The sequence below is a fragment of the Aedes albopictus genome, chromosome 1 (genome assembly GCF_035046485.1).
Source record: "Aedes albopictus strain Foshan chromosome 1, AalbF5, whole genome shotgun sequence".
Lineage (NCBI taxonomy): Eukaryota > Metazoa > Arthropoda > Insecta > Diptera > Culicidae > Aedes > Aedes albopictus.
In genome coordinates, this window is record NC_085136.1 from 36,807,036 (window position 1) to 36,819,511 (window position 12,476).

The window sequence follows — 12,476 nt, forward strand, 5'->3', positions numbered from 1 at the left end:
CGGCGCAGGAACTTGGCGGCATAGTTGACGCCGGTTTTCTTGTCGACCGCTCGCCGAACGATGCCGTACTTTCCTCTGTGGAATGGGGGGAGGGGAGAAGAAGAAAGGAGGAAGTGAGTATGATTCTTGGAAAGGTCAAATTTCTGAAATAATCAAATGCTTGGTAAGACCTTCATGGAACTTGGAATAAAAATTTCTTTAGAAAAGATTAGCACTGTACCAACAGAACCAGACACTACAATGTATCGTCTTAAGGCTTATATAACCACAACTGTAAAGGCGTAGGTATTCAGCGACCATGCTGAGGGTGACGGGTTCGATTCCCGGTTGGTCCAGGAACTTTTCGATATGGAGATTTCCTTGACTTCCTTGAGCATACAGTATCTTCGTGATTGTCACACGATATACAAATACAAAACAGGCATAAGCAGAGAAAGCTCTCAGTTAATAACTGGAAGTACTCATAGAACACAACACAAAGCTGAGAAACAGGCATTGTCCCAGTGGGGACGTAACGTCTATTATCCCAGTAACTATGCAGTAAATTGAGAGGGGATTCAGGGACGTTACGAGAGTTCCAGGTATGTTTCTGAGAATTTCATGGAGTTACAGGAGAGTTTCAGAGGGGCTTTCAGTTGTTTTAAGAAGCTATCCGAAGGATTCTAGGATGGTTTCAGAGAGGTTTCAGACCACGTTAGACGTACTACAGTGTAACGGGTCGCTGCGCTTTTCGAGAATCATCAAACAAACTCCCACAGACACAAACTGATGTACCGGACGTTGATACTCTGTTTGTCCTCGACGTACTGTTACTATGCCATATTGATCCGGATGAGTTTGGGTCACCTTTTTTTTTTTTTTTTTACTTATTCATTTATTTGGCAGGCTCGGGCGCCACATGGGCATAACTGAGCCGAAATCTTTTGCTTTTTTACAATGATTTTACATTTTACAATTTATTACTGCCTTAAAACTATGTTAGTTTGGGAAGCCGAAGTACTCGCGGCTGTTTCGAGGTTAAGGATTGGAAAAAAAAAATAAAATAAAATTGGGAAGGAGGGATTTATGGGTTTAAAACTAAATTATTTGCTAACTTATACTAAAACATTGATGGGACAAATTGTCCATATCTGTAACGGAACCAAAAAGAAAGGACTTTATCGGTAGAAAACGACAAGAGGAGGACAAACGGAAGGGGGGTGACGACAGACAGGGGCGAACAACAAAACCAAAAGGCGGACAACGAAAACCAGGAACGTACTATATCAAATTCTGACATCAACACGTTTCAAAAACTGGTAAATCAGATTCATGTATTCCAAATCAAGTCCTGCCAACACTTCTCTAACGGGTTTCTGTTGTTTTCCTCGGACCCGGAGAATTTCACGCAGCTCAGATCTGACCTCACGATACTCATTGCATCCCCACACGACATGTTCGATATCCTGGTAAGCCTCGCCACAGACACAGAGATTGCTTTCTGAGAGTCCAATACGGAAGGTATGTGCATTCAACAAATAGTGGTTGGACATCAGCCGACACATTACACGAATGAAATCGCGGCTCAAATCCAACCCTTTGAACCATGGCTTCTTCGACACCTGTGGAATGATGGAGTGCAACCATCTACCCATCTCTCCATCTCTCCATTTGTGTTGCCAGCGGATCAAGGTCTCCTGACGGGCCAATGCAAAAAATTCGTCGAAGGCGATTTGACGCTCGTAAATATCGCCTCCGCTAGCGCCCACCTTAGCCAGAGAGTCCGCTTTCTCATTGCCCGGAATTGAGCAATGTGAAGGGACCCAAGCTATGGTGATGATGTATGAGCGTTTGGACAAAGCACTCAAGACTTGGCGTATTCCATTCAGGAAGTACGCTGAGTGCTTCATCGGTTTCATTGACCGAACAGCCTCCAGAGAGCTTAGACTGTCGGTAAAAATGAAGTAGTGCTCAGGTGGAAGAGTGCGAATGTACTCTAAGGTGTAGTATATAGCCGCTAGCTCAGCAATGTATACCGAACATGGCTTTTGAAGCATGTAGGTGGCGCTATGAAATTCGTTGTAGACACCGAAACCACTCGAATCATCGGTTTTCGAACCGTCTGTGAAGAACTGTCTGTCCCCGCTAACATGCCCGAACTTACTTGCAAAAATTTGTGGAATACACACGGAACGAAAAGATTCTGGCATTCCGGTGATCTCATCCTTCATGGACAGATCAAAATCTACAGAGCAACTGTCGAAGTTTGAGAAGTTGTCACGATTGGTGTTAACCGGAGATGGGCTTACCTCCAGCGTCATGTACCAGTAGTACACACTCATAAAACGAGTTTGAGGGTTCTGTTCGAGCAGCTTTTCGAAATTTTCTATGACCAATGGATTCACAACCTCGCATCGGATGAGGAACCGGAACGATAACTCCGCAAAGCGGTCTGTCAGAGGCTGTACACCAGCGAGTACCTCTAAACTCATTTTGGGTCACCTTTGATGACAACTTTTGCTGCAAGGCTTGCCATTTACTCTGAGGCAACAGGATACAAAGGTATTCGCTGCTCCAACTAGACCATACTTCGTTAACTTATCGAGAAAGTCGTTGCCATTTGCCTAGGCGATTCTCCTGAAGGTGGCTGATATTTGGTTCAGGTAATGTAGTGAACGGGTGCCCAATGGTAAAATGTCCAGGTGCAAGAGTATTGCACGATTCTGGTGATGTTAATATTGAGCAAAGCGGACGTGAGTTTAAACAAGCCTCAATTTAGGCGAGACCAGACGAGCTTGGTGGTCTAATGGCTACCGCTTCTGATTCATATGCAGAAGGTCCTGGGTTCAATCCCTGGCTCGTCCCTGCTCCTACTTTGCATCTTTCTATCTACTTTATCTCTCTTTCTCATACATATGCATCTCATGTATATTCGTATGTTCGTAGCGATCGCTAGTACCAGAAATGGATTTGAAAAAAGCCGTTTCCCTTCCTTCCAACTTTCATTCATCACAGCATAGTGTCTATCTATCATATAGCGCCTACAAGTTATGCAACCAAGCGAACTGTGCCGCTTCACAGTAATCTTCACACGATCTATCACTTTACGCCTGGCACTCATGGACCAATGCATGAACCCTTTGCCAAACATAAAACATTTCCCACCAACACACCGACACCCGCATGAGCTTGTGCAGGTGCAGAGGACTCAACGGCCTGTTGGCAACAAGCGATTGCAATCATCACTTCCCTCCCCTTGCCCACATTGACCAGCAACCTGACGCAGCAGGCGCCCTTGTTGCCTAAAAATACAAGACCATAAACGCTCACACACTGAAGATGCCTATTAGTCCCAAGCAGCTATCTTATTATCTCATTAGTTCCTTGTGTGAGTGTCGTTGATCTGACGATACTGGAGTTGCAACTGCGGGCGGTCAATCAAGTTTTTAACTAATTTTTAATTTAGGCGAGACTAGTTGAGAGATCCTCGAAAGTTGGCGCATTTCCGAACACCACAAGAAGATGTTTCTTCATACTTTTAACGGGCGCCTCGCAAATTACAACCATGGCGTGATGAAGGTCCATTTGATGCGGATATTGGTGAGGTGTCGGCTCCTAATCGTGTATTGTGAAGACATATTGTTGATTCAACTTTATCTTGAATATGATGTATACTAACAAAAGGAATGAGGTATCGGCTGACAGCTTGATTGAATTCCTGCCTCCAATTGCAACCGAAACTGCTTTGAAATTGAAGTTCTTTGCCATATCGATACACCCGTGGTTATCTTCAAAAATGTTTACAGGTTCAATACCAGTCACGCCTAAGTCATTCAGGATTCCAGTCAGCCAAATTGCTTCAGTAGCTACAGAACTCAATGCAATATATTCTGCAACGCTCACCTGTTTCTTACTCGACCAAGAGACCGTGTTCCCATAAACTTTGAAGATGAAGCCACTTACCGATTTACGTTCTTCTTGATTACCGGCCCAATCTGCGTCGGCAAATCCAATTAGAAGCTGATGGCTTTCATTTTTTTAGTCAAAAAGACTAAAAGAGGTTCTTAAAACCATAGTAAAACCAAAATAAAAGGTTTTATTTCGGTTTTATGATGGTCATATGACGGCTTGGAAAACCTCTACAAGACAAATAGGCAATCAAAATGTAACTTGGCAATGACAGTGCTCTGGGACAGTTGCATTCTTCCACGTACGTTCTTCTTCTTTTATGGCTCTACTTCCCCACTGGAACTTGGCCTGTCTCACTTCAACTTAATGATCTTTGAGCACTTCCACATTTATCAACCCTCTAATACCCAATCCCGCCTTTAGACGGGGTATAGTTTGATAATTTTTGTAATTTTTGTTTCGTGGAAAATCAAAATTTTTATATTTTTGGCTGATATTTAGGACTGTTTTGTATATCTCAAAATGGTTTTTGGTGTATGTATTATAGAACGTATTTACATTTTTTGAAAATCATTGAAAAATTGATGTTTTAGTCACCTTTTAGAAGTCATTGTTTATTTTGTATTGAATCGCTACAATTAACATATTTTAAATTTTTCCCAAATCATTCTATCCTTGTTTAATAGTTTAAGAGAATCGAATACACTCTAAAATTAGTTTCCTTAAAATAACACGGAAAATAAAATTCTCTGTGAAAAAAATTTAAAATGATAATATTTCAACAATAATCTTAAAATCTCAAAATGTTTTCATCTCAAAAAATCCGTTCCCCAAATTGGCTTCCAGGAAAAATATAGAAGTGTGGGGATGTTCAAAAAAAAATTAGAAAAATTAAAAACTGAAATTCACGAAATCGAGAATTAAAAAGAATAATCTTCCAAAACATGTTTAAATCGATTTTAGATGACGAAAAATGATACTTAGATCAAAATCAAAAATTTGGGTATTAGAGGGTTAATTTATGGAGCCTCGTAGCCGTGCGGTTAGGGTCACCAAGCTTATAATCGCACCATGCTATGGGGTGAGGGTTCGATTCCCGCTTTGGGCGTTGAAACTTTTCGTGAGAATAGTTTCTTCCCCGTTTAAAAAAGACACGGACACGTTCAATGCTTCCAGTGAGCTTTTCGCTCTTTGAAGGAAGCACGACACTAGACAACGGACTAGCATGCAACGCCCAGTGGCACAGCCGAAAACTTTTCCTGACAGCTGCGGCGGGAATCGAACCCGCGCTCCTCGGCACGATGCGACTAAGAGCTTGGTGACACTAGCCGCACGACCACGGAGCCGCACAACACGGAGCCGCGTTTCCACTGGTGCATGCTCCGTTGTCCGTTGTCTAATGTTAAGTTTAAAACAGTCTGTACAGCCAAAAGCTGAAGACGTTGTCCGTGTCTTTTTTAATTGAAGGGCTTCCATTGCCTGCCATTGCATGAATTTGTATATTGTGAGGCAAGTACAATGATACATATGCCCAAGGAGTCGAGAAAAATTTCCCGACTGGAACGGAAATCGAACCCGGCATAACCACTAGGCTAGCTGGAGAAAGTAATTTACTGCACCGCAATCCGCAAATTCTTCTCCAAACATAAAGACAATAATCGTGTTTCGATCTCTGAAATCCGAGCTTCCCCATGACACTATTGATTTTCTCTTTCGAGCAGGAGGGGGGGTTGAATTTCTGCAGCTAACACACGTCACCAGGTTTAGCCTTTATGCTTTTCGGAACAGTAATATAGATCGATTCTTGCAGCTCGCCATGCAGAAAGGCGCTTTTCACGTCCATTTGATGGAAGTAGCGCTTCTTCTGAACTCCGACCGCTAGCACAGTTCTTGTAGAAGTCAGCTCCGGCAGTGGTACATAGGTATCTTAAAAATCCACTCCAGGTTTCTGAAGATAGTCCTTGACAACAAGTCTCGCTTAATGCCTGATAGTATTGTCATACTCGTCATGTTTCGTAAAGAATATCCATTTGGAATGCAGCGATCTTGCTCTAGGGCATCGAACCAGTTTCCACACTCTTAGTTGCGAAGGGAGCTCACCAGGATTTGCTTCATTTGCTTCCCCTTCTGCAAACTCATTGCGTTCATCACCGGATGGATGCTCTGCCTCTTCGTTTTCATCATCTGTTACTTCGACATTGTCTTGGAAACCGGCATCCACTACGTCTACAGCGTCCCGATTTTCCCACTCTTGCGGTACCCGTTGGGAGTATAACCTATTATGACTGCTTCACGACTCTTATCATCCAGCTTCTTTCTCAGTTGGCTCGGTACCCAGGCATAGGCCTTGCACCGGAAGATTCACAGCATCTCTATATCTGGTTTAGTTTTCATCCAACATTCGGCTGGTGTGACCTTCTCCGGAATAGCAGCCGTCGGACTTCTATTGATCAGGTACGTAGCAGTAAGTGCAGCTTCACACCACATGTTCATGTGCTATTAAATCTCGCCGCCACTCCAGTTTGCTGAGGCAAATACGCGATTATTGGTTGAATTTGAATGCCCTCTGTCTTGTAAAACTTCCACTCTTCCATGTTCCACGGTCTGCTTACTTATTTTCAGGTTCCACTGAGACGACATCATCGCTTCATACTTCTTGAAATATTCAAACACTTGCGACTTTCTCATGATGTTGTAGATGATGGCTAAATGACTAGTCATCAATAAAAGACAAGCCATCCCAGCCTCCAGGGTCTATTGGTCCACAGACATCCGAATGCACTCGCTCCGGAGGGCCGGCGGGTCGCTCGTTCATGACTGTTGTTAAACGGATCTCTACACTGCTTGCCTTTGACACACGTGTCGCAAAAACAAACGTCCTTCAGCTTCTCCTGGATACCATTTATCATTCCGTACTTCCCTAAATTGTTCTTGGCTTGCTGACTTGCATGCCCAAGACGACGTGGAATGGAACTTACCTCCGCAGCACATAGATTAACCGTTGAGGTACCAGGATCTGCAACCAACTCGAGCTCATAAAAGATTCGCTTCTGCAATAATTTCAACGTCGTGTTTCAAAATCGCGTTTTCTTGTCCATTCTGTTTCATGAACAATTGCTCGATGCCGTACTCGAGTAGCTTCTTCACCGAAGGTAGATTGCGACGCATGTCCGGGAGGTAGACCACATTTTTTTCATCTCGAACTTAACTCCGGCCTACATACGTGATCCCTCAAATTTCTCCTTCATATTCACCGACCAATGATACGCCACAGAGAACAGACGTCTATCTTCGCTTTCAGCCTTGTGTAAAACCAAAGACAGTAAATAGCAAGACAGACAACTACCCTCTTGCTCCATATACCTTGGGAACTACAAGCACACTAGCGCCGCGAACGACTCCAGGGAATAACATCATGAATCAGTGTGCGCGAGATGTTACAACTTCTGTGTACATATTAGCATGTACCCGCACACAATAATGTTTTAATGTTCCTGTGAATCGTTGAGGGCGTTTCAACCATGTCGCCTACGACAGGGTGGGAGCTGTCTTGTTATTATCCGTCTTCGGTAAAACTTTGTAACGGCCATATCAGAGTATGGCCCAAGCGTCCCATCACTTACATTGTTGTGTTTTCATTTTTGTTTCCAGCGCTCGCCGTTTTTGGCTGTTTGGCGCTCGTGTCGCTTTGTGGGTTGGTGTGATGAACACTGCCATCGTGGGGTCAAACCGCCTTTTATGTGGGGTAGTCTCCGCTGGTGGCGTTGAGGTACACTTAAATCCTTTACACGCGATTTCGACGTATTTTTGTTCGAGCATAAACGTCTGTTCTCTGTGGATACGCCATCTTTTGCAGCATCCACTATGAACGGTTTTGCCACCTTCCTCAGCGACTGAGGATATTCCTTGCGATAAGCCAAATGGCCACTACATTCCGAGTCCACGTAGAATACCAGCTTCTTGGACTTCTTCACGGGTGCTGATTGGTTCCCCATAAACGGTATCATCTTTGCTCCACTTGCTACGTTAGCTTCATTCTGACCATTCTTCGGCTTCTGTCAGCAATCAGGCTGTATATGCCCAACCGGTGTGCATCGATGACACTAACCAATGAACTTCTACGGATTCTTGGTTCTTCTGCCAACGAAAGCTGCGCCCTCGTCATCAACTGGATCTTCACGACGATCGGACCGCTTCATCTCCTCGGCTAACAAACGCTGATCCACCTGCTCATGAGAGTTAGTCCGTCCTCGTTCATGTTCTCCAACGCTGTTACTAGAGGGTCAAAACTGTAGAGTGAGGAACAGTTGCTCCACCAAATCGGTCTTCGTTTTCAACTGCCGCATCAATTTTTCAATCATCTGGAAATGACTTCTCATCGAAGGATCTTTCACGCATTCGCAGCCTGGCCAATTGCTTCCGCAATACTGTCTGACTTGCTACAGACTTTTTTTTGCAAAGGGATCCTCGAATGCCTTCCACATAGCATTGGTCTTCTGGTTCTCCCGGACTATTTTCAAGCATTCATCCGAGATAAGGCTCACTAGCGTAGATTTAGCCTTCCGATCCATTTGAAGTTCCGGGTCCGCAGTAGGAACATCTTACTCCAGTGCTTCAGATACTTCCACGGCCTCCAAATGTAGCCTGACTCAGTACTGCCAGTTCGAAAAGTTGATCCCTTTGCGCGGTGGAAGCATGCTGGGCCCATAGCCTGAAGAGGTTCGGTCTATCCGGAACTCAAAAAAAAAGACGCGAGTAACGAACGAGAGATCAAATTTGTTTTATTGAAAAGCTACAGATACACGTCTACACTTCAAGAGGGCTTGTTTGCGTATGATCAATACGTTGCTAACGATTGCTAACAGGCTTGATCAAAGGTATCTTCGAAAAAACTCGAAACATCACTCCCAGAAAGAGCTTCTGGAGGAATCTCAGATGGTATAATCCTCAAATGGAGAAGTCCTAGAAAGAACTCCTAGGGGAAAGCCGGAAGAAATTTCTAGGGGAATCACAGATGGAACTGCTTGAGGAATCTTGGGGGACATTCCTCAAGAAATCGTTGCTTTGTATTCTAGAAGACCTGAAGAGACCTAGAAGGAGCTCCAATAGGATTCCCAGTATAAATTTTTGGCGGAATCCCAAATGTAATCTCTTTAGAAATTTCAGAAGAAACATTTAGAAGAATGTCAAAGGGAGCCTCTGAAGGACCCCTGAGGAGTTCCCTAAAGAACTTGTGGAGCAATCCCGAAAACAATTACTGGAGAAATCCTAGAAGAAAGTCCAAAAAAAGGGTCTCTGGAAGAATCTTAAAAGGAATTCCTAGAAGAGTCTCGTAAGGAATTTCTGAAGAAATTCCGGGACTCCTGAAAGAACATAACCCCTGGATAAATTATGGAAAGACACTCTAGAAGATTCCCGGAAAGAACTCTTGGAGGAACAACAAGTCCTTGAAACGTCAAAGAAAAAAATATCATAGCACTATTTTGATTTTGTTTGGGATTTTGACGTTACTTTACCTTGTTGTTCACAAAATGTGTGTAAGAGTGAAAGAGAAAGAGAGAATTCCATGCACGTCGTTGTGGAGGCAAATTCTTTCGCAGGGTGTGTCGTTTTTAAGCAGTTGAAACAAAGTATAGCATTTCGTGCCAAGTCGCGTCGTTGTGCTACCTAAATTTCGCGTAAGTTGGCACACGGTAGATCGTAGGTATGAGCTTCGAAGCAATGTGGAGTTTGAGGTTTGAGGAGTACTTGTACTGAAACCGTGCACAAACCTGCTTGACGAAACCGCCTTTGCGCTTGGATCTAATTTCCCTTCTGTTTTTACTACATACATGCATTTATTTGTTCTACATCATATTTAAGACAAGACATAATCAACAATAGTACGCCATAATACTCGGTTTGTGGCTGCCGCTCTCCATCCTCGGTCGCGCCCAATGCTCGCCAGCTCACGCTTCACCTGGTCCGCCCATCGTGCTCTCTGCGATCCACACCTTCTTGTGGCAACCGGATCAGTAGCAAACACCAGCTGTGCAGGGTTGTTGTCCGGCATTCTTGCAACATGCCCCGCCCACCGTATCCTTGTTCTGGCTTTGGCCACCTGGATGCTGGGTTCGCCGTAAAGTGCAGCGAGCTCGTGGTTCTTCCTTCTCCGCCACACACCGTTCTCCTGCATACGGCCGAAGATCATCCTTAGCATGTTCATCTCTCGTGTCCGTAGAGGACCACCGGTCTGATTAGCGTTTTGTACATGGTGCATTTGGGGCGTGGGTGAATCTTTTTCGACCGCAGTTTCTTCTGGAGCCCGAAGTAGACCCGACTTCCGCTGATGATGCGCCTCCGAATTTCACGGCTCACGTTATTGTCAGCCGTCAGTAAGGAGCCCCGAATTTGCGTTATACATAAATAAAATTACAAATCGAGTTTGTATGTTCTGATTGCTTCCGGTCGATCAGGCTCCCCACCGACTCAACACGAATTGTGTGTAAACATGTACATAAGCAAACAGATCGATGATTTTCACCGGGCCAAATCAGAACTACACGCACGCACGTACATCCATTGAAGAATCGATTCAGAAGCACCGAAAATTTCATTCACCATTTTTTTTTTCTCCAATTCATTCATAAACGAAATTGGCCGCGCGAGAAAACACGGCCCGTCTGTTTGACGTAAACACCTCCCCGGCATACACTACACACGTTGTTAAATGACCCGACCCGGCAATAATCGTGAGGGGGTGCCTCGTTTTTCGGTCATCATTAGTCTCTTCTCCAAGCAGTTAATCGATCGAACCCCACACGGTTGCCTCTCTGCTCGGCATCTTCATCGCTGACCCTCCCTCACATTTTGTAAACATCCTCCACCTCAGAGCAGATTTTTGTTTCTCGACCAACGCATCATTGTTGTGTGTTCGAAAAAATTGATTTTAATGATCATCGGCCGCACATCGATTTTCTCCACTCGCCTCTAACCCGCCGCCACCATCGCCACCGTCTAGAGAGGCCGCCAACGAGTTCCGCCGGTGGAATTTAGAAGGCAGAACAAGACGCGGAAGTCTACGCATCGATCGGTAGCTCCAACCCGCACAGTGGCATCGTCATTGGTCAAAATACAGAAAAATGAATTGTTCGTTGTGTAATAATGTCTGGCTTATGACAATCTACCTATAACTTGTGTCCGATCATGCGATAAACGCATAAAATGAGCTGGTGAGCTCGTTCCATGTTATTTTACATGCAAGTTATAAGTATTTCAATAGAAACAATCAGACAATATAGGTGAATGCATGGCTGACATCTTTTCATTCCCTCCCACTAATAAAAACTTCTTCCGGAAACAACTGTGGATAATCAGAGGTAAACTAACAGCTTTGGACACTTTGCAGAAGAAAACTTTTGTTCTGTTTTGGACCCAAATTTCTCCCACTATGCAGCGCAGTCATCGGCACAGCGGTCGAAGGCCTTTCAAGGCTGGCGAGGAAATTTGGGTTGTAAAATCGGTGTAACGTCGGCGATTGACTGGCATTTAATGGCCACCGGTGGCGGGTGGCCTCTCAAAACAATCTGGCACGGTTCAATCTCATAATTAGGTCCAAAAGAACGACCGAGCAGCAGCGTGTGACATTTGTGCTAGATGTCAAAATTTAATGGACAATAAACGCCCAATATCGGTTGTTGTTGATAGAGGCCAGGCCAGTGTCGCTGCTAATAAGGAAAGCCTCACAATCACTCGCTCGCTTGGGCATTCGCAAACCCCCGAAATTCAAAGCAATCTACAGATTAAGATCAGTGTCGGTTGGACTAGGAAAGTGGACCAAGATTCGAGATCTGCCCACATCGCGTGTAAGTTTGTACTCTCTACAACTAAATCCGTAGCGTGAACCTAATCGAAAGTTTCCAATCTGCTCTCGCCTTTTTGGCTAATGCTGTGACAACTCTATTCATCGGGTTGCGTCCCCTTCACTGCTTGATTTGGGCCTCCGGACCCCAATCCAAGCCCCATATATACACACATCGACTAGTTTGTGGCATGGAAAAAGTGCGTACTCTACGCGAGCCTAGAGCCAACCAGATCAGCCTAATTAAATCGAAACCAGTTCTGCGGGAGCAATATTACCTACTGCCTAGGCGAAATCAAATTGTCATCAGTTGAGGCGACTTGAGTGACAACCTCCCACGCTGCTCGGTGCGAAAAAATGGTAGCGCTACTGAGTGCTGATCGCAGATTTAGAGCAAACCTGATGGCCACACCTTGTATGCCATTCTGGGGGATGCCTGCCTATTCACAAGCTCCTGTCTAGGTTCGTTACAATTTCTCTTAAGAGTAATAGATTGAAAACTCCACACCACTAGCCAGAAAGGAGTGCGCATTAGAGTGGGTCATCGTTTATATGGAAAAACGAAAAATTCAATGGTATCCCATCAGATCAAAACTTTTTTGATCCCATTTTAGGACCCAAATAAGTGTGCAAAATTTGGCCAGGATCGGTTATGTCACAAAGGATTCACAGTCTGAATGAGGAATTGTACTTGGTAAAACAAATGTTATCCATCACATTAAATTATGCAGACAGACGAGGGTCAATT

General features: G+C 44.4%; 1 protein-coding gene across 1 annotated transcript in view; it reads right to left on the reverse strand.

Moving 5' to 3' along the window:
• The window catches only part of LOC109416786 (death-associated protein kinase related), a gene marked incomplete in the record, with an annotated part of 584,944 nt that overhangs the window by 3,745 nt on the left and 568,723 nt on the right, over positions 1 to 12,476 (reverse strand).